At 46.2% G+C, this 22,119-nt stretch overlaps 1 long non-coding RNA gene across 1 annotated transcript; it reads left to right on the top strand.

Moving 5' to 3' along the window:
* The first annotated feature begins 123 nt into the window (after positions 1-123).
* LOC147727377 (uncharacterized) lies at positions 124-21,583 on the top strand. The gene is made up of 3 exons (XR_015309328.1): positions 124-250; positions 7,111-7,264; positions 21,357-21,583. It is a non-coding gene; the product is annotated as an uncharacterized LOC147727377 (long non-coding RNA).
* Positions 21,584-22,119: the final 536 nt, after the last annotated feature.

The following is a 22,119-nucleotide window of genomic DNA, read 5'->3' as shown; positions in this document are numbered from 1 at the left end:
AGCCCCGGGCGCTTCAGGCTTAAGCCCTGTAGTGCCCGGGGCTTCACGTCAATCAGGAGTGAAGTGCATGGCTACCCCACCCATTTCCAACTCGTCACAGGGGGGTTGGCCCCACCCTGTGACGAGTTGGCAAGGGGTGGGGTAAAGGATCCAGGCAGGCGGGAAGTGTAGATTTGATTTTGCGCAGTGTGTCCACAGGATTCTTGAAGACACACTGCTCAGACTCGAGTTTTCTGTTTCCGGTGCAATTGTAGGTACATCACAATTTTTTTTATTGTGTTTGCTTTTATATATATATGTTTTTATTTAACACATTTATTGTAGGCTTTGCTCACTTAAAAATGTTCACCAATAGACTTTAGTCAGAACGTTTTTTTAAAAACATGCCTCAGTATTGAATTTTTTTGCCCATTATAATCCATTGTCACTTTGAGGTATGGCTCCATCTGACAGAAGCAATGTTTAGTATAAAGATTTTTGTTAGTGCTAGAATAGCTCTATTTCCGATCATTGTTTAAAAACTAGTATAACACCTCAACTTACATAATTAGTTGATTTTTTCTAAATATTTGAATGCAATATTTCAGTTATGTAGGGAGTCATTCAGTTTTCATATTGGAAACCCAGTTCTTTGAGCACGGAGACATAGTTCTGCTATGCACAGAACATACCAGAGAATTAGCGGGTGAGGGAGCAGAGACGCCTTAACTCGGAGCGACACGATACGAACCTCAAACCAGAGTCGCTGTGCTTCGGTGTGCAAAAGTCAGGGGAGCAGAGGACAAAGAATGGCTGTTCCTGCTCCCACACCTGTATCAACATTCAAAATTATCTCTTATATAAATGTTCATGATAACCCAAATGGCGATCACAAGGTTGTTTCTTGCATGATTTACTCAGTATTGAAGGAAATAGGGCCCTGGAATTTCAAAGATACAACAGTAGGGTTTGAGAGATGGTAGAATCCATTGGAATTCCAAGTCGTCTGGCAAACTGAAAGTATTTTAGGCAGCATTAACAATGGACTGCACTACAAAGTAATGGATTGTTTGGCAGCCAGCAGCAGACCCCTGGTCCCGGTGGCGGCCTGGAGGCAAGGTTGTGTGCAGGTGTCCACTGCAGTTGTCTGGGACTCGTGGCTGCCTCACTGCTTGCAGAGTCCAGATGGTGCACCCTGTCTCACGAGGTGACGGATTTGTATTTTATGGCTCCATCTGACTGTCCCTGAAACCGATTAGATCAGCAAGTGGCAAGTGTGTTTGCTTTTGTATTTTACTAAACCGTTTTAATTAGCAACTGCGTGCGCATTTTACCCATAGTTGCACAACTGATGTAGTTGTTGTACTGCTATCTGCCGATGTGTACATTTTAATTTAAAACGTGACACCCTTTAATTGTAAAGTGACTTAGTTTGCCACATTTTGTTTCTTGGTGCTTTACCGACTGCCTGTGTGTTTATCTCACCAGGCTCGTTTTTGTTGGTTGCATCTTTGTGTTTGGGGGTTTTTAAGGGGCAGTCAGAGCGGCGAGAGAGAGCGTAGGGCAGGGACAGAGGAGCAGGGCAGACACAGAGGGGCAGTCAGAAGACAGGCAGAGCGGGGAGAGTAGAAGGGCTGAGAAAGAGGCAGAAACCGAACCGCAGGTAGAGAGGGTAGAGTAAGAGGGGGGCGAGCCTGGGAGGCAGAGAGAGCAGTGGGGCAGAGTAGCAGGAGGAGGGAGAGGGGAAGTCAGGCCAGAGACAGAGCTCTGAGTGTAAGAGGGCGGAGATAGAGGGGCAGTTAGAGCGGCGAGAGAAAGAGCGTGGGGCAGGCAGGGAGAGAGGAGCAGGGCAGAGACAGAGGGGCAGTCAGCGGACAACAGCGCAGGGAGAGTAGGAGGGCAGAGAAACGGGCAGTAAGAGAACCGCAGGTAGAGTGGGTAGAGTAAGAGGGGGGAGAGCCTGGGAGGCAGGGAGAACAGTGGGGCAGAGTAGCAGGAGGAGGGAGAGGGGCAGTCAGGACAGAGACAGAGCTCTGAGTGTAAGAGGGCAGAGACAGAGGGGCAGTTAGAGCGGCGAGAGAAAGAGCGTGGGGCAGGCAGGGAGAGAGGAGCAGGGCAGAGACAGAGGGGCAGTCAGCGGACAAACAGCGCAGGGAGAGTAGGAGGGCAGAGAAACAGGCAGTAAGAGAACCGCAGGTAGAGTGGGTAGAGTAAGAGGGGGGAGAGCCTGGGAGGCAGGGAGAACAGTGGGGCAGAGTAGCAGGAGGAGGGAGAGGGGCAGTCAGGACAGAGACAGAGCTCTGAGTGTAAGAGGGCAGTGACAGAGGGGCAGTTAGAGCGGCGAGAGAAAGAGTGTAGGGCAGGGACAGAGGAGCAGGGCAGAGACAGAGGGGCAGAAAGAGGACAGGCATAGCGGGGAGAGTAGGAGGGCAGAGAAAGAGAGGCAGCAAAAGAACCACAGGCAGAGAGGGGAGAGTAAGAGGAGGGAGAGCCTGGGAGGCAGAGAGAGCAGTGGGGCAGAGACAGAGTGGCAGGAGGTAGGAGAGGGGCAGTCAGGACAGAGACAGAGCTCTGACTATAAGAGGGCAGAGACAGAGGAGCAGTCAGAGCGGCGAGAGAGCGCTGAGCTTGGCAGTGACAGAGGGGCAGTCAGAGGACAGGCAGAGCAGGGAGAGTAGGAGGGCAGAGAAAGAGGGGCAGTGAAAGAACTGCAGGCAGTGAGAGGAGAGTAAGAGGGGGGAGAACCTGGGAGGCAGAGAGAGCAGTGGGGCAGAGAATGGCAGGAGGAGGGAGAGGGCAGTCTGGCTCCATCTGACTGTCCCTGAAACCGATTAGATCACTTGACACCCTTTAATTGTAAAGTGACTTAGTTTGCCACATTTTGTTTCTTGGTGCTTTACCGACTGCCTGTGTGTTTTTCTTGCCAGGCTCGTTTTTGTTGGTTGCATCTTTGTGTTTGGGGTTTTTGAGGGACAACTGCGTGCGTGCGTCATTTTACCCATAGTTGCACAACTGATGTAGTTGTTGTAATGCTATCTGCTGATGTGTACATTTTAATTTAAAACTTGACACCCTTTAATTGTAAAGTGACTTAGTTTGCCACATTGTGTTTCTTGGTGCTTTACCGACTGCCTATGTGTTTTTCTTGCCAGGCTCGTTTTTTGTTGGTTGCATCTTTGTCTTTGGGGTTTTTGAGGGACAACTGCGTGCGTGCGTCATTTTACCCATAGTTGCACAACTGATGTAGTTGTTGTACTGCTATCTGCCGATTTGTACATTATAATTTAAAACTTGACACCCTTTAATTGTAAAGTGACTTAGTTTGCCACATTGTGTTTCTTGGTGCTTTACCGACTGCCTGTGTGTTTTTCTTGCCAGGCTCGTTTTTTGTTGGTTGCATCTTTGAGTTTGGGGTTTTTGAGGGACAACTGCGTGCGTGCGTCATTTTACCCATAGTTGCACAACTGATGTAGTTGTTGTACTGCTATCTGCCGATGTGTACATTTTAATTTAAAACTTGACACCCTTTAATTGTAAAGTGACTTAGTTTGCCACATTGTGTTTCTTGGTGCTTTACCGACTGCCTGTGTGTTTTTCTTGCCAGGCTCGTTTTTTGTTGGTTGCATCTTTGTGTTTGGGGTTTTTGAGGGACAACTGCGTGCGTGCGTCATTTTACCCATAGTTGCACAACTGATGTAGTTGTTGTACTGCTATCTGCCGATGTGTACATTTTAATTTAAAACTTGACACCCTTTAATTGTAAAGTGACTTAGTTTGCCACATTGTGTTTCTTGGTGCTTTACCGACTGCCTCTGTGTTTTTCTGGCCAGGCTTGTTTTGTGTTGGTTGCATCTTTGTGTTTGGGGTTTTTGAGGGGCAGTCAGAGCGGCGTGAGAGAGCGTAGAGCAGGGCAGGGACAGACGAGCAGGGCAGACACAGAGGGGCAGTCAGAGGACAGGCAGAGCGGGGAGAGTAGAAGGGCTGAGAAAGAGGCAGAAACCGAACCGCAGGTAGACAGGGTAGAGTAAGAGGGGGGCGAGCCTGGGAGGCAGAGAGAGCAGTGGGGCAGAGTAGCAGGAGGAGAGAGAGGGGCAGTCAGGCCAGAGACAGAGCTCTGAGTGTAAGAGGGCAGAGAAGGGCAAAGACAGAGGGGCAGTCAGAGGACAGGCAGTGCGGGGAGAGTAGGAGAGCAGAGTACAGGCAGAGCAGGGGAGTAGGAGAGCAGAGAAGGAGAGTCAGTAAGAGAACCGCATGCTGAGAGGGCAGAGTAAGACGGCAGAAGGGCAGAGAGGGGAGAGTCAGAAGGCAGAGTCAAAGAGGGGTAGAAGGAGGCAGATGGGTAATTAGAGAACCACTGGCAGAGCAGGGAAAGTAAGAGGGCAGAAAGCACCCGGGGTTCTTCAAATTAAAGCTGGGTCCACTTTCGGGTTCAGGACCAAGCATCAGTGCTGCTCAATGGCAGGTTCTGCCACAACTTTCTGACATGGATACATGTGTGCCCAACTAAGCCGATCTGCTCCTATTTATAGATTGGTGTCCAAGAGCACCCAAAGTACGTCAGAGAGAGCAAGTTATTTCACTTTTTAGTGCTGTAAAGAGGTCTGCAAACCCAGAATACCTACTTAGTTTCAGATCATTGCAAATGTTAGAAACCGCATTAAAGGCTCCTTGCCGCCTAAGCTAGGTGGCTGGCACGCCATTTGATGCCTTTAATTTAGTAGCGTAAAATGCAGTGCAATTTGCGCAAGAGATTCTGCTGACAGAAGGCGAGAGTAGAGGTGAAGTGGGAACCCTTCTCTCAGCAGACTCTTGAGGCCGAGTGACCTCATCACTAACACAGTGAGGTAATGTTTAATAATGGAAAGAGTAGGCAGGTTTTTTATGTTTGAGCTCCTGTTTTATGGTCTGGAAGGCTGCTTTTACTGTTTATTTCTCTGGTACTACCACAAACATTGTCTGCAGCAGGTAAAGTGCATGCAATCTCCCATACCTTGCAATACACCTATATGATCTTGAACTTTGACGTTTCTGGGGGTACAGAGCTGACCTCGGGTGATTGTCCAATTAACAGGAAATTCTACTGATTATGCAGCAGTCATGCACTGTTGTGCTTTGTTATGATTTTTAAATATTTGTTTCAGCAGTTTTTCAACAGTTGGCTTTCTATTTTATAGAGCAACAACATTGTACACTGATGCATGTGATCGATGTTTCGTTGTGAGAAATAGTTATGGAATGTATTTGGGAGATTATGTATTCCGTCTAGTGTCCTTTTGTCAATAAAAGCTACAATGCCGAGGCAGGATAGGACTGTCCCTGTGTATGTCTTAGCTATTACAGAAGGAAGTGTGTTTTCACATTAAAGCTTTCATGGTGGGTATTGTGCCTTACACTGCCCACATATGTTTTTATTGTATGTTAGATTGGTGACAAATAAAAATACAAGTCGGGTTTAGTCACCGCTATGTCCCTAGACTGCTTACTGGGGTGCAGGTGTACTTTATTAGAAGTGTTCAGCCTCCGCCCTTAACATAATGCCATTAACACAGAGGCAACTCAGTTGTTGTGTGGTCTAGATTCTTATTGCTTTTTCATTTTTTTGGGTCTAAATTAGCTTAAAATGCACTATTTGAGAAGTTTTTGAAAGCAAAAAAAGGGCAGTGGAAGAACCCTCTCCCCCTGATATTGACTTATATCGGTTGGGCCCACTTGGGGCTAACTAAAAAAAAAGAGCATTTTGATGGCAAATGTGCAATGTATGAATGGTACTCAGCATTGTTATCTCGAAGTCTGTTATGAAGTTCTGTGATTATACTGAATAAGCAACTACCTATGTTATTATATGACATTGACATCTCTTTATTAATGTAATAACTGCACTTTCACAATTGCTTTATTAACCTTCCTGCTTTCTCAAATTTGCTTGAAAATGCACCATTTGTCCATCTTTTTTCAAAATTTTCTCGGGGGGAAATCCCCCCCAACCCTCCTTAGGGGGTTCGGGCTCGCTCGCTACGCTCGCTCGCTCGCTACGGTAGACTATAATTACCATTTTACGCCTCACCACTTTCAAATGTCACCAGCCGCCACTGCTCTCCTCCCACCCTCTGATGTGGTGCATTTCCGGTAGCAGTATCCACTGTCCTGGCTGGACTTGCGTGAGCCCTATAGGAAAACCCTGTCCGCATACTTCTGTATTCAGAGCCCAGAGCAGTAGGTTTCAGTCACCAGCGACTCTTGGAATGTAGGTGGGTGTCGCCACAAATACAGTGATTGTTAGCAAATGAAACCTGCTCGTTACTTCACCACGCTGAATTATGAGGGTTTTTCCAGGCCTTGAAAATAAATGTAGGATTAAATGGGTCAAACTGACAAGTTCTAACTGAATCGGCATGGCCATTCTTTTGACAGCTTGCAGTGGACATTTGAAAAGAAACATTTTTGTTTTGACACTAGAACATCTCTCTAGTCCGGTAGTCTAAATAATTGGTTCATTATGTGCAACACCAGCATACTTTGATACTCGGTGAGGAGGAATAGTCTTGTCTTCACCCGAGTTTTGCAGGTGGACTGAAGCTTTTTTCCCTCTTTATGACAGCTGAACGTTAGGTGATCCTGCTAGCTGAGTAAGTCCCCGTCAGTGCCCGGAACTGAGATAGCAACTTAAGCAATGTGTTTTTTTGTTTTTTTTTGTTTGCATTAATGAGGTCCTGGCAGGTTAGTCACCAATGGCGTTTTTTGCAGAAATCATGCTAGATTGTGCTTTGACAAAGCTCCAAGGCTAGCCGCCAGCCAAATCCAGACCTATTGGATTTGCACCTTCTTTTTATATTATTTTTTTCTAGAAACCTTCCTAGCAACTAGAGGGTAATGGGTGGGGGTATACCGCAATTTTACATTCATACGGGTGAAAATGTACCACATGGTGCAAAGCTTTTGTACTGGGCATTTCCTCTTAGGACTCGAGGTTGTCATTGTGCACATGTTCTCGAGCACTATCGGAGGAAGTATTATTTGGGGTTGCATTGTTTTCATTTCACCCAAGTGTTTCACACCGCTCACTGGCTGTCGCTGTTTTTTTGAGTTTCCTGACTCGTTTCTGTACTGACTGTCATTGACCTTCCTTATTAGGCCAGGTACTGTCGCCCTCCGAGAGATCCGGCGTTACCAAAAGTCGACTGAGCTTCTGATCCGCAAGCTGCCCTTCCAGCGCCTGGTTCGTGAAATCACCCAGGATTTCAAGACGGATCTGCGTTTCCAGAGTGCAGCCATTGGTGCTTTGCAGGTAACTTTTAGGAACGGCTGCGAATGGCGTCTGATGCAATATGTATACTGACCAGTTAAGATGGATGATGCCCGGACACGGGCAACAATGTCTCATAGTGGTTTTACATTGAAACTTGTATCTGTTGTAGGCGACCCGTTGCTTGTGTTATTCACATGCAGAATTGTATTTTGGCTTTGCGGTGGGTGCTACAGACAAGGAAACATGCATTGTTTTCTTCTTCAATTTATGTATTTTGCATTGTGCTTATGTTGAGGTGATGCTGCGATTATGCAGTTTGAGGTAACACAACAGATGTTTTGTTTTCATATTCCAATAACCACCATGTGTGGGTGCCGGTTTGCGAGTTCCCTCTGCTTGCTGGCAAGAGAAAGTTGAGCATTCTTTGGCATCCGTGAAGTATCAATGGAAAGTCGTGATTTTATGTGGAAAAATGGGCACCCACTTCACTGTTGCTTATGGAGTGACTCAACCGCGATTATATTTTTTCAAAGTTGAGTGCCAGTAAAGGATGGGTTATCTTAGGGAAGCGTACGTTGTTTGGGAAGGATTAAAACTTTGCTGTCCTGCAGTGTGGGGTGTGTGTTTCCATTTCAGAGGCCTAAAATTGTGTGCTGTCCCTCCCACTCCCAGGCATCATCTGGTAATGTGGACTGTTGTTTTACTGTGATGTATCAGGGTTCATAAGTCACTGTGAGAACAGCCATGCGGCCAACCAACCCCCTAATGTAAAAGCCACAGGCTGTAAAGCGCTCTGATACCCTAATGGGTCCTGTTCGCGCTATATAAAATCTCAAATAAAATAAAATGGGAGGATCACACCCAGTGATACTCTGTTGTATATTAAATAAATTGTGCTGTATTTAGTATTGCTGTGTGATCTACGGTATTTTACTTTGCTTGAAAGATTAGCACTGGGCATGACGTTGAAATTATTCTCTCGGTTGATTGTTGAATGCTGAGCTCTGTGCCCCAGAAACCTGCCTGTGGCTATTGCCCTTCACCCTGAGTCTAGTGCAAAAGGGGTTGTACTTGGGCCATTTTTGCAGAGTCCTAATAGGGCGGCCATCAGTTGCAAATAACCCCTAACCCTGGTGATTTGGGGCCTGTCAGCCAAAAAGCAGCGGTGTGGGTTCCAACCCTGAGTGGCCTTGGGTGCTGAGGAGTATCTGCCTGAAAGACCACCCCATGATGGGCAAATGGGGACCACGGTAGCTGAGTAAATTAGTTTTGGAGGGTACATGACACACTATGGATACATGCATTGTTCACACCGCTCCCTGCAGAGAGAGAGGAATCCTTGTTGCCAGTGGAGAAGATACTGTCGAGTGTGATCTGAAATTCTATCTTGGCACCTTGAAGACCATTTTACACAACACGCAGTGGACGGAGAAAACTATTTGTGATGGAGGCCAGGCTGCCCAACATGGAGAAAAGTAATAGTGGTGGAAAGTAGGTGAGCAGTATTGGACTGTAAAGAGCAAGTGCTTGAACTGGTCTGACCAGGTGGAAGTGGTCGCGAGTAGTCCGGCTGAATTTTAGAGTGGGACCTCTAGAGCATTGCTGGGTCTGAAGGGCATGGTTGGACTCATGAAAAATGACTGCAGAACAATCCCTTCTAGTGTGCTGGGTTTACCAACCTGACCCCCTGACAAAGTGCTATAGGCAGTGACGGACTGGTTTATTTTTTAGGGAGCAACTGATGCCACATTGCTACAGCTGATCCAGGGGGCATATAGACAACTTCAATTTTTTAGGTCTTGTGACCTACAATGCGCGCAAGCGCATTGAGGGATCGAGAATTCAAGTAGCCAAAAACATCGTCAAACCAAGGGCTTCGTTCCTGCGGTTTTCTTGAAGTTCACGTGAGCAAACAAGCACGCGCATTCACGGCCAGCCCAGCACATCAAAGGGCTTCTCCTCCCCTAATTATTCATGGCCGGCCACAGGCCGGCCGTACTTTCAGTTTCCCAAAGGGCTTCGCTTGCATTCCCCCCCCCTCCTCCCCCCCCCCCCGCCCATGATGCACTGGGCCAGGGACAGACTAATTTGCATGTAGCCAGGTTCTGAGCTGGGATGGTGCAGTGAGCTAAAAAACGGTGATGGATCAAGCCCTGATCTTTGGACTGGGTAGGAGTGGTCTGCTTGATTCAGATACTCTGTCCATCACCGCCCCCTTTTCTGAAGCCTTGCATTGTAGACCTCATTTGTCGAGCAGAAACATTTCAGAGTGCCATCGACGCGAAGAAGCTTGAAAAGTATTGTATGACATAGTGTAAAGGAATAGGCAGTAACAGTGACTTAATGTGGTTATTCAGCAATATGAAATGTATTGCTACTTATTGGCCAGCCAGCCCCTGCACCCACCACACCCACCACCACTACATCCACCACACCCACCACCACTACATCCACCACCCCATCCACCACTACCACTGCATCCACCACCACCACATCCACCAGCACCGCATCCACCACCACCACCACCACCGCATCCACCACCACATCCACCCACACCACCACCTCCAAATCCACCACACCCACCACCATCACATCCACCACACCCACCACCATCACATCCACCATCATATCCACCATCACATCCACCATCACCTCCACATCCACCGCATCCACCACCACCACATCCACATCCACCACCACCACCACATCCACCACCACCACATCCACCATCACCACCACCACATCCACCACCACCACCACATCAACCAACACATCCACCACCACTTCCACCACCACTTCCACATCCACCACCACATCCACCACCACTTCCACATCCACCACCACATCCACCACCACTTCCACATCCACCAACACATCCACCAACGCATCCACCACCACCACATCCACCACCACCACCACATCAACCACCACCACATCCACCACATCCACCACCTCCACAACCACCACATCCACCACCACCACCACATCCACAACCACATCCACCATCACCACAACCACATCCACCACCACATCCACCATCACCACCACCACCACATCCACCACCACCATATCCCCCAGATCCACCACTACCACATCTATTTGTGTGTGTGTGTGTGTGTGTGTGTGTGTGTGTGTGTGTGTGTGTGTGTGTGTGGCTCTGTGTGTGTGTAGGTGCAAATGCAATGTTCTTGGATTTTCGTCACAATAAAATACACTGAACATAATCTTCACAAAAGTTATTTACAAACCTTTAAGCTATTGCCATTATAAATTACAATAACTTTTATTTAAGTATTAATTATTTACAAAATTAAAAGCCATTGTTATTTGTAATATCAATACATCTAAGTCACGTAAATACAACACACATTGCATTACAAATGCTATAGGTGTCACATTTGCGAAAGTTAAAACTTTTGACATTGTAACTGACAAAGCTATTAATTTTGATATTTTCAAAACCAACACATAAATAAAACAAGCACTGGCGTTGCCAAATTGGTCTCGCAGTAGGAAAGTTGGAGCTATTGGTTTTGTAAATGACAAAGCCCTTTATGTTTTTGAAATGAAAACAAAAATAAAAGGCATTGTTATTTGCAATTGTAATAGCTCCAACTTTCCTACTACGAGACCTATTGGCAACGCCAGTGCTTGTTCCATCTGGTGCCCCAGATATTTCACTGAAGAGGTACAGAACTGCAATTTGTCGGGTGATACTTTATGCCCTCCTTCACCTAAATGGTTCAGTAAGGCAATGGTGTCAACAACACAGGCTTTCCGACTTTTAGACCAAGAGGTCGTCTATGTATTGCACCAGGACTGATTCTCCAGGTAAGATCAAGGATTCAAGACACTTTTTCAGAATCTCATTAAAGATTGAAGGACTCTCTGTGTACCCCCGAGGGACACGATTCCAGACGTAGACATGACTGTCGAATTCAAATGAGAAAAGAAATTTGCTGTCTGGATGCAATGGGATTGAAAAGAATGCGTGACATAGGTCAATGACGGTAAACCATTCAGGGTTCCATGGTATTTGGTACAAAATCACTGCAGGGTTTGGCACAATAGGACAGCAGGGAACGACAATTTTGTTTACCTTGCGCAGGTCCTGCACTACCCTGTACTTACCACTTGGTTTCTTGATTCCAATTATGGGCGAATTACAAGGACTGCTCATTACCTCCTGTATGATGTTTGCTTCTAACAATCTTTTTATTTCAATGGCAACCCCTGCTTTTACTTCTGCACTCATTTTGTACTGTTTAGTATCTGGGTAAACTGCATCTTCTTTTCTGGCTATTTTAATTGGGTCAACATTTGCCATTAGTCCTACATCTTTCCCAGTAAAATCCCATACCTCTGGTTTCACTGTCTGTTGGAGCTCTTCAGGTAAGTCTTGTATTGTCAGTCTTTTAATTTCTGAGTCAGGCCTTATCAACATTAATTTATAAATTCCATCTACATCTGGGGTCTGAATTTCAACGCCTTTTGGTGTGCAAAAGATGGTATAATTCATTTTTCACAATAAATCACGTCCTAGTAAGTTCACAGGACTGGAATCACAGACTACAAATCTGTGCATTTCTTTGAAGTTCCCTATTGTGATTTCCATGGGCTCTGTAACTGGGGTACTAATTAACTGATTAGAAACACCCACTACTTGGATTGCTTCTCCCGAGAGGGGTAGGTTTGGAACTTCTGCTGTTCTCACAGTAGAACGGGTAGCACCAGTGTCCAACAGAAAGGTGACATAATTTCCTTCAACCTTTCCTTCTATGTATGGCCCTGACTGGTCTACCGGTAAGGAGGCGCCAAGCACGCACTCCTTGTCCTCCCCCCTCAGGCACCGTCAGTAAGGTTCATCACAGAGGAATGTATCATTCAACAGGAATTGCGAAGTTGCTGCATTTCTATCCTCCCTTCCTTCCCAAACCTCTGCTTCCTCACTCTGTTGTGCTCTGCTCCTATAGTTTGGCCTAGGTGCACGAGGCAACTGCTGCTGTTTTACCTGTTGCTGTGTCTTTTGTGGCCCCTCATTCTGCACCTGTGGATTCAAATCTTTATTTTGCAAGTTATCATTCTGCACAGCCTTACACTCGTCCCTCCAGTGCCCTATCTTTCCGCACCTGTGACAGGGAAATGTTTTTCGAGCCTCCGCTCGGCTCATTTTTACTTTGGGCTTCCCTCCACCCCCAGAGTTCTGATTCTGAGTATTATTCGCTTTACTTAACTGCTGTTCTTGGTGCTCTGCTAATTTTACTTGCGCCCACATAACTTTTTCTTTTGATTCTTTTCGTTTGTTTTCCAGCTCGTCTTCATAATATTTAGCATACTTTAAACCTCATCAATGGGCTTGGCTTGCCAACAGATTTTATTGTCTTTGATCCATTGAGAAATTTCAGGTCTCAGCCCTAACACGAATCGATAGATAAAATGGGTCATATCCTTCATCTCAATGTTATCTAGTCCACTGTACGTTTTGACCACCTGTAACAGTCGTTCATAGTATGAATGCACAGTTTCATCACGATTTTGGGTAGTTCTATCTATGCGGGTCCAATCAGTTTCTTTAGCAGACACCTTTCCTTTCAAAAACAGTATTACCTGGTCATACTTTCTCATCACCTCCGCAGAGGGAGCTCCTGTCTTTTTGTCTCTGGCATATTTTTCACTGGGCCAATCAACAGCAATTTTACATTCTGTCGACAAATCTACTGGAACTACAATGTCAAAGAACCCATCGAGATCTTTCAGGAGACATTTCTGCACTTTAACAAATCTCTCGTCCTGTCTGTACCTGTCTGCACGTTTCTCTCGTAATTTTGGGAAATCATTTGTAAATGACACAATATCCTGTCTGGACCATGGAACATGTACATATCCTCCACCTGGCACTTCTCTCATAGGATACAATGTATCTGCCTTGTCAGCTTCTTTTAGGACATATTCAGAGGACACTTGTCTGGATCTACTCTCTTCCTTTTTCTTTGACCACGGGCTTTCCATTTTTCTAGGTCTCCCCATTTCTGTAACAGGTTCAGTAATTCTCTTATCTGCACCTTTTTCCCTGACACATTCATGTTTTCTAAATCTTTGTCAGAAAATTCTGCTCTGTAGGGTTTTTGCAATACTTTGGATCTGCTGACATCTATTCCCATATTAGCTGCTGTGTCCATTAGTCTTTCATGGAACACTCTGGTGTTTCTGGTAATACTTTTACAAATGAACAATAGCTCTTCCTCACTAAGCGTGTTCAGCCTGTCCAGTCCCACATTTCCAGTCATCAGTTCCTCCAATTCTATTCTTAACTTGTAAATAGCTAGTGGTTTTGGCTGAGGATTTATCTTTTCTAATTCTCGTGTCCATCGATCTATTTCTTCCGGAGTCACTACCGTGGCACTTCGAGTACCAGAAGCTGACTCTATCAGGACTTCTCTTGCACTAGTCTGAGTGTTTTTTCTATGTGCATTGCCTTCCGGTTCCCTTATGGGCAAATCCATCAGGGAAATTACAGACTTGCATTCACTTGTCTGGTCATCAACTATTAAGGGCTCTTTTCTTGGCTGCACTACAGCTGGAGTAATAACTGGAGTCTTTGGACTAGCCTGTCTATCCCCATAAAGAGGAACAACTGGGCCAATGGTTACTGGAATTGTCAGAGCTTCAGGACTTGAATTCAACTGGGATATTTTCTGTATGAGTTCGGTTCTCTGTTTAGTTAAGGCTTCTCTTTCTCGATCCTGTAAAACCCTTTCCATGGAGGTTTCATGTATTACTTGTGGAATTAAAGGTGGATAAAGATTCGGGGCAGTGAGAATTGTCGTACTTGGTCCCTCACCACAGGACGGTCTATAACATGGAACAGTTGTATCGGGCAGGCTCAATCCCTCATTACCACTAGTTCTATAACCTGGACCCGTTGTGTCAGATGCACTGGCCCTTCTAATACTGGAAGGCCTAAAGAATGGATTTTTCAAACTTAAGGACCTAGACTCCTCATCATATGGGGTGGATTTTTCATTAATAAATCCTCCAGGTATTCATCTTCTGAATCACCCGCAGTCATTAAGTGTTGGGTTTTCTCTGTCCTTTTTCCTCCTACGGGTTCGTCTACAGCACATACTGGGAATAGTCCTTCTATCATCATATTCTGTCTCCACTGCTTCATCTTTTTCGCCTTTGCCTCCCCATGCATTTTCGGATACCATTTGCTTATTCCCTTGTCAATTCTAGGTCTGTCTCGCTCAAAGGCCTCAATCTCCCATTCTTCTAGGGCCTCATATTGCATCAGTCTTGGTCTGGGATGCAAGCCATTCATTCGGGTCCTCAAATTAAACAAAATTCTACCATTAAAGGTACCATCTAAAGGAAATGCTAAAACTCCGTCATCTTTGGTATATTCCACCCAATTTTACAACCATATACAGGTATGATACCCTTCATCAAATAACATGAATGATGCAGGAGTATTAGGTGGTGGAATGATTACACCTTCTATAGTTTTGATGGGTTTATCTTTCTTGAAGTAATTTTTAACCTAGTCTACGAGAGTCATTTTTCTCTTGCTTCCGTACATATTATAAGGTCTGCCTCTTAGCATCTGATCCTTACCAAAACCTAAATATTTCAGATCAGGTAAAAATTTGGGATACCACATATACCTCGTAAAACTTAACTCGGGTTTAAATTACGTATTTTTCTTTACAAATTTTCTTCCAATGCTAGCGCGTCTTGTAAATTTCACCAATCAATTAATACGGTGATTGCAAATAATTTCGACCAATGGGTGCGCGGCCTTTCCGTGAGACACAGTCTCACGCTCCGGCACTCACCCCTCCTTTACAATACCAGCTCCGTTACACACCCGCTGTTTCGACCAATACCAGCGCGGCACAGAGTGACGTCAGCGCAGCTCCGCGACTGACTCCCTCCTTCGCAAGGTAACGGACACTCTCTTTCTTTCTTAAAGTGCAAGTGCTCTATTTAGTTTACAATGTATAACATTCGCCACTGTACTCGAGTGTCTAGAAAGAAAGATTTGTTTCACTGCAAGTAAACCTCTTCTGTCTACTTTTCATACACTACGGATAGATCCCCTCTGCCTACCCTTCACACAAGCATTAGAGAACCTGCTACTTCTTTGACTCATCCACTCTTTTCGGGATATATACTAAGTCTAAAGTTTTACTAGCGAACTCCTTTGCTATCATTCAAGCTCCGACGATCCTACTACTCCTTCTTGTGTGACCCTTACTAGGTTATATCACAACTGAAGTTTCAATAGCAAACTCGTTGCTATCATTTATTCAACTACTCATACAGAAAACCCTAATTAGCGCTTCCAGTTTTACCTAACCATGCACTAATTTTCCTCACTGTAAGTGACCTCTCTGCTAAAGTGGATTCTCCTCACCACCCGCTATTCTGCCCCCGGGGATTCCAGACAACATATAACAATCACTAACAAGTTGTTAATACATTCAATAATATTGCAGCATTTCTTCAAAACAATTTAAAACATTTCATAACATTTCAAAGCAATTTGATTTTTCGATCGATCGATTTTCCAGAAATACATTTCTAGCAGTACTTTTATTTTTCACAATTTATCAACAAGTAACCTATCTACCTATCTTAACTAGTCCTAACCATAGCTCTGCTACCAGAAAATTACTGATAGAGCGCGCAGGTCACCCGACCAACATAATGCACACTTGGGCCCATAACAAAAATAATTTCCAAATACTTTATATATTTTAATCAGGTAACCTACACACTGTTATCAGTAATTCAGATTTTCTTCTTTCTACTTCCGTGTACCTGACTTACCAATCCTTGTAACAGGTACCTAAGATCACAATGGATCAGGAGCTAGTTTTGGGAGTAAGTAAATAGCATAAAATACCATGCAACATTTGAAAACCGGTTTGTATTTTATAATAACCACAGACGCCAAGAAGTTTTCAAAACCTTTATCTAATTTTCTTCATCTTCTATTGCCATGAGCCACAAATTTACACAGATCAAACTGTCTATAACTAGGATTAAAAAGATGGTGTAACTATGAATTAGAGTAAGAAACGTTTAGAAATCGGAAAATAAAGGGAAGGGAAAATAAGGAACACGCTATTTTTAGATCAGCAGAATTTCACAACTTCACTAAAGGCGGGTAAAGAAAGGGAACATACTAATCAAAGCAGACTTTCGGTTATCACTAACGGTTTATAAGAATACGAAACTTATGCAATTTGATTCATCCAGATGGACTTTTCGCTAAAGGGAGGGTAAGAATGAAACATACTATATGTGTGAACGATTCAATATTCGACTAAAGGTAGGGAGAAAATGGAACATGCTAATAGACAGGTTTTGCACGGAAACCTTATTTATAGAAAACAGGGTAAAGGACATAGGCAATTATGCTTTATTCAGGACAAGACAGAGAAGTTTAGATAGACATCACCCACACTCAGTTATATTTACCTAGGATAGGTTGAAGACTAACCCTGGCCACAGGTCAGATGGAAAAGGCGGGAAAGGACCCTCAAGGACTTAGGATGCCAGTAGGCGGGCAGGTACGGCTCATGGACAGGTAGGACAGGATAACCCCAGGATTTGGATCAGTACCGGGCTCACCAAAGGGTACGACCAACACCTGCAGCTTCGGATGCAATGCCTGCGCTACCCCCTCTCTGCAAGGAATCTGGCAATAACCCCGATTGGGTTTTCGAATCTCCCAGCAAAGTGCTTCGCCAGCACTTAAGGTTTCCCAAACCCCGACTGAGTCTGTGGAAATTACGGACAGAGTGCTCCGCAGCTCTCTGTATCAATCACCTATAGAGTTCGTTGGGTCAGTGACAGGTCAGCTATTCGGACAAGTCGGACTATTTCTCTAGCTAAACCTAGGCTAATTATATTGTTTTTGGGTCAATGTACCACCCACAAATGTTGCCAGTGAAAGGTTCCCTAAATTCTGATTGGGCAAGGGAGCAGGTTAGGTCATGGTACCTCCTAATTTTTGACTTTCTTAGACTTAATATTCATTTTCGAACCCACCCCTTACATTCCAGTTTCCATGGCATGAGAATTTTAGAAGACAATATGGTACACAGTAAGGTTTATACAAATGTAGCAAGTGCAGGTACAGTTCAGCTTCGTCTTGCTGGGTTGCAGTTCGCGTTCTCATGAACATCTTAGCCTTGGCTGCCAGCTGGCTGATTTCCACTGCGGCCAGGTTCATTTCCCCCCCATCACATGACTGGGACCATAGGAGCTTCAAATATGGAGTAGCAATCGCCTCTCAGGCCCACGGAGAACAATACATGAAAAGTAAGCGAAAATAATTTAGAAACACAGAAAAAAATGAATACACTGTATACCATGATTGGCTTTACTACACCCCTTACTATTATAGCATTAGGAGTTAAGCAGAACAGACAGCTTTGCAAAAGCGGCAATGCAAGCACGGAGCATGTGAGAAAACAAAGCAGCCATTTTAGCAATACTGCGCCTGAGCAACAAGTTCCCTCCAGAACTGCGAGTGCGTCACATCACATAGGTATGACTGACGCATGCGCAGACTAAATTCCCACAAAGCAGCGACCATTTAAAGGCAAGCGTTATTACTGTTTAGTAAGCACATAGGCAAGCTTCTCTGGGACACCCCGTGTAGTGTAAAATGTGCAATATTAGTAAGACAAAACAGATTGATTACAAGTTAAAGTTATTTGAGGTTAATGAATACAAGCAAGTCGCGTAACGTGCGAATACTTGCTCCATCACCAGTACCAGCAAGGCCCTAATAACAAGAACCAGCAACGTAATAACGGCTGGAACGCGGCCGCCAGGGAAATTTCTACCCCAGTAGAGGCGCCGGCAAAGGGCGCGTCAGAGGCTACCATGGCGGAGCCAACGCACCAGGAGGCCCATCCCGTGAGTGTTACCCTTTTTTCCCCGTCTGTCCTGGGGGGAGGTTACGGGATCATCTCCACAACTGGTACAACATCACTTCAGACCCTTGGGTTCTCCAAACTGTCAGGGGTTTCCGAATAGAGTTTTACGGTACTCCCCGTCAGAGAGCACGCCCTCGCCCGTTGGGTTTTTCCACAGAAGACAGGATTCTGACCGACAACAAGGTGGCGGAACTTCTCAGGAAGGGCGCGATCCGCAGGACCTGCCATAACCCTCCGGGGTTCTTGAGCAACATCTTTCTAGTCCAGAAAAAGGACAAAGGGTTTTGCCCGGTCATAAACTTAAGGGACTTCAACGAATGGCTGGTCTACCGCCATTTCAAGATGGAGGGGATCCACCTCCTGCGCGATATTCTCCTCCAGGGGGAGTGGATGGTTCGCCTGGACTTGAAGGATGCGTACCTCACGGTACCCATCTTTCCGCCTCACTGGCGTTTTCTCCAATTCTTATGGAACGGAGAGGTCTTCGAGTTTCAGGCTCTGCCCTTCGGCCTGTCGTCGGCTCCATGGTGTTTTACTAAACTCCTGCGGCCGGGGGTGGAAACACTACGCGAGAGGGGAATACGATTGATCATCTATCTCGACGACATTCTGATTCTGGGTCAGTCGCCGGACCGGCTCCGTTCCAACCTGAACATGACTATTGCTCTGCTCCAGGAGTTAGGGTTTGTGGTGAATGCTCAGAAATCCGAGCTTCTGCCGTCGAGACAGATCAATTTTCTGGGGTTCCTCATAGATTCGGAATCAGCTTGTCTTAGTCTTCCTCAGCAGAAGGTGAACAAAATCCGCAAGGAGCTCTCCCAGACCCTCCGGAGGGACAGAATTTCCCTTCGTCAGTTGGCTCGAATCGTGGGTCTCCTTTCATCCTCGATTCAAGCAATTTTCCCGGGCCCGTTACACTACAGGGCCCTTCAGCGACTGAAGGCGCAACATCTCAGGAAGGGTCTCACGTACTCCGAACTCATCTCTCTCACGAGGAGACAAGGACGGAGCTGCGTTGGTGGATCGAGCACATGAGTGCGTGGAACGGGGGAGCGATCTTCGGATCCAGCCTGGACCTGGTCATCGAATCGGATGCCAGCAGAGCGGGATGGGGAGCCCGGTGCGGCGACATCACGATGGGGGGCCGCTGGTTGGAGGAGGAGCTTCAGCTTCACATCAATCGCCTCGAACTCCTGGCGGGCTCCTTCGCGGTGAAATCCCTGACTCAGAACCAGGTGTCGTGCTGCATCCTGTTACACATGGACAATGTATCAGCGGTGCAATACAACAATCGCTTAGGCGGGCCTCGATCTCGGGCCCTGGCAAACCTGGCAGACCTGGCGAAGGACTTCTGGCACTATTGCCTGGAGAAACGGATTTCAGTGTCAGCGGAGTATCTTCCGGGCACTCAGAACTCGATTGCGGACTGGCATTCCAGGAACTTCCACGACTTCAGCGACTGGCGACTGCATCCTCCCGTCTTCCAGGCTTTGATGGCCTTATGGGGGCAGTGCTCAGTGGACCTGTTCGCATCTCGGCTCAACCGTCAACTCCAGAGGTTCGTGAGCTGGAGGCCAGACCCGGAAGCGTCGCCGGTCGATACATTCTTGCAAGACTGGACACTGGAACAGGCTTACGCGTTTCCTCCCTTTCTCATGATTCCACGAGTAGCGGCGCAAGTTCGCCGACAACAAGCATCCCTGATTCTGGTGTCCCCCTTTTGGTGGGCTCAGGCGTGGTTTCCTTCAAAGCTGGAACTGTTGTGGGACTGTCCGATTCGACTGCCCTTGTTCCCTTCGTTGCTCTCCGGCCCTCTGGGGGAGCCTCACCCGCTGGCGCTTCAGGGGACCTTGCACCTCATGGCGTGGAGGATTTCAGGGGACGTTGGCAGGACGGACGCCTTTCGGCGGACGCTGAGGACCTCATCCACAGAGCCTGGCTCCAGGTACTGTCAAGAGGTACCGCTCGGCTTGGCAACAATGGCGTCGTTGGTATCTGGGAAGACACGCCGATCCCTTGGAGGCGGATGTTAGCCACATCTTGAATTTTCCTGCCGAATTGGCTCAGTCGGGGCTAGCCTATCGGTCTATTAATTCTTTCAGGTCCGCCATTTCGGCGGGTCATGTCCACATTGATGGTAAACCGGTGGGGGAGCACCCTTGGGTGTGCAAGCTTATGAGAGGTGCCAGACTGTCTAAACCCCCGGAACCCAGGTATAAAAATCTCTGGGACGTCAATATCATGCTGAGGTTCCTCTGCTCCTGGCGGGATAATCAGTATCTTAACAAAAAGGAATTGTCGGCTAAGCTGGCGATCCTGCTGTGTCTGGTTTTGTGCAAGCGCGTCTCTGACGTGCGGGCATTGGACATCACGGCACGTATGTTCACTCGGGAGGGAGTCACTTTCACGGTCGCTAGGAGGACCAAGACTAGTATCAGGTCGTTATCATACCCTTCATTTCCAGATCAACCCAAACTATGTGCGGTGCGATGCCTCAAGGCGTATGAGGATTTGACGACGGAGTATCGCCCTCCTGGTGAACGTCAACTCCTTATTGCTTTGCAAAAGCCGTTTAAGGCAGTTTCCGCTCCATCCAACGCCAGGTGGGTCTGTTGGATCATGACCGAAGCGGGGGTGGATGTCACCAAATTTGGAGCCCATTCCACGAGGGGAGCAATGGCCTCTAAGGCCGTTCAAGTGGGCGTAGACTGGAGGATATTATGGCAACGGCGGATTGGTCCTCCGAGTCCACGTTCAAGAAGTTTTACTTCAAACCCATCTATGGTGCGGCAGAACTGGTGGTGGATAGGCTTTAAACCTGCATAATCCTCGCCTCCGTCCTGACATAGAATGAAAAATTTCCTAGCTAACGTAAAGGAAAGTTTCAATTCTATTAAGGACTAGGAGGCGAGGATTATCCGTCCAGAGACTTGCTGGTCTTGGCCCACCCGTGAATCCTCGTTCTGCGGTAAGTAACGACTTACAATTGACTTTGATGGTTTATGTTGTTGCATTGAAATAAAGTCTATACAGTATTAGAATGTCAACGTGTACTAAGTTTTCTTTGACATGTTTCAATGGTATTGTACTTTTTTCACGGAAGTGCTGTGTACTGCCTTTATTTGCTTCCTTTCACGGAAGAAGATCAGGATAACGGTTGTCTTGTGTTGCTCTAGGACAAGACCAAAAGGAGTAATGAGCGTTCCTGGAGTTTTTCCTCACAGAGAAGAAGAGGAAGCGGAATGGACGTCACAGCCAATTATACGGCGGACTGCATCATCATTGGCTGGCAGTTACTATGGACACTTTGCCCATGTGCTCATGGGAGCTGTAGTTCCAATAATGTGTTTTGATTGTTTTTTCCTTAAATTGCTGTTATAATAAAGAGAAGAAAATACTGCATAATCCTCGCCTCCTAGTCCTTAATAGAATTGAAACTTTCAGTTACGTTAGCTAGGAAATTTTTCATTTCCAAGTAGCTAGCCTTACTCACAACCTGTCATAGTTGAAAGGTTCATGTGACGTGACCTGGGTCGCACTGGGAACGCAGAGCAGCCGTGGCACATTAAGTCAGACGGGTTTTGGGGCGGTGAGGGCTTCTCCCCATAACAACATTTGGGCAAAAATGGCGTATTCTACAACACGTATTTATTATATATACACAGTTGTATTCGCTTTTAAAGCATAGTAAAAAATGACCTTACAGATCACCAGAATTCAACAATCTTTTTTGGGGCCCTTCACTGATTCCCCCACTAGTCACCTTCCCACAGTGCCCCGGCCCCCTCATCTCTCCATAAGCCATCCGTGACATGAATTTAATTTGTTCTAAAGCTACAGTGACCAGATTTTGAGAAGTAAAAACCGGGACAGGGCAGACATAAAAGTTGAACTTGCATTTAGCCTTACTTTTATGTCTGGCCTGCCCCGATTTTTCTT

Source organism: Lissotriton vulgaris, chromosome 3_1 (assembly GCF_964263255.1).
Source record: "Lissotriton vulgaris chromosome 3_1, aLisVul1.2, whole genome shotgun sequence".
NCBI lineage: Eukaryota > Metazoa > Chordata > Amphibia > Caudata > Salamandridae > Lissotriton > Lissotriton vulgaris.
Note: the sequence above shows the minus strand (reverse complement) of the source record. Positions and strands in the feature narration are given on the sequence as shown.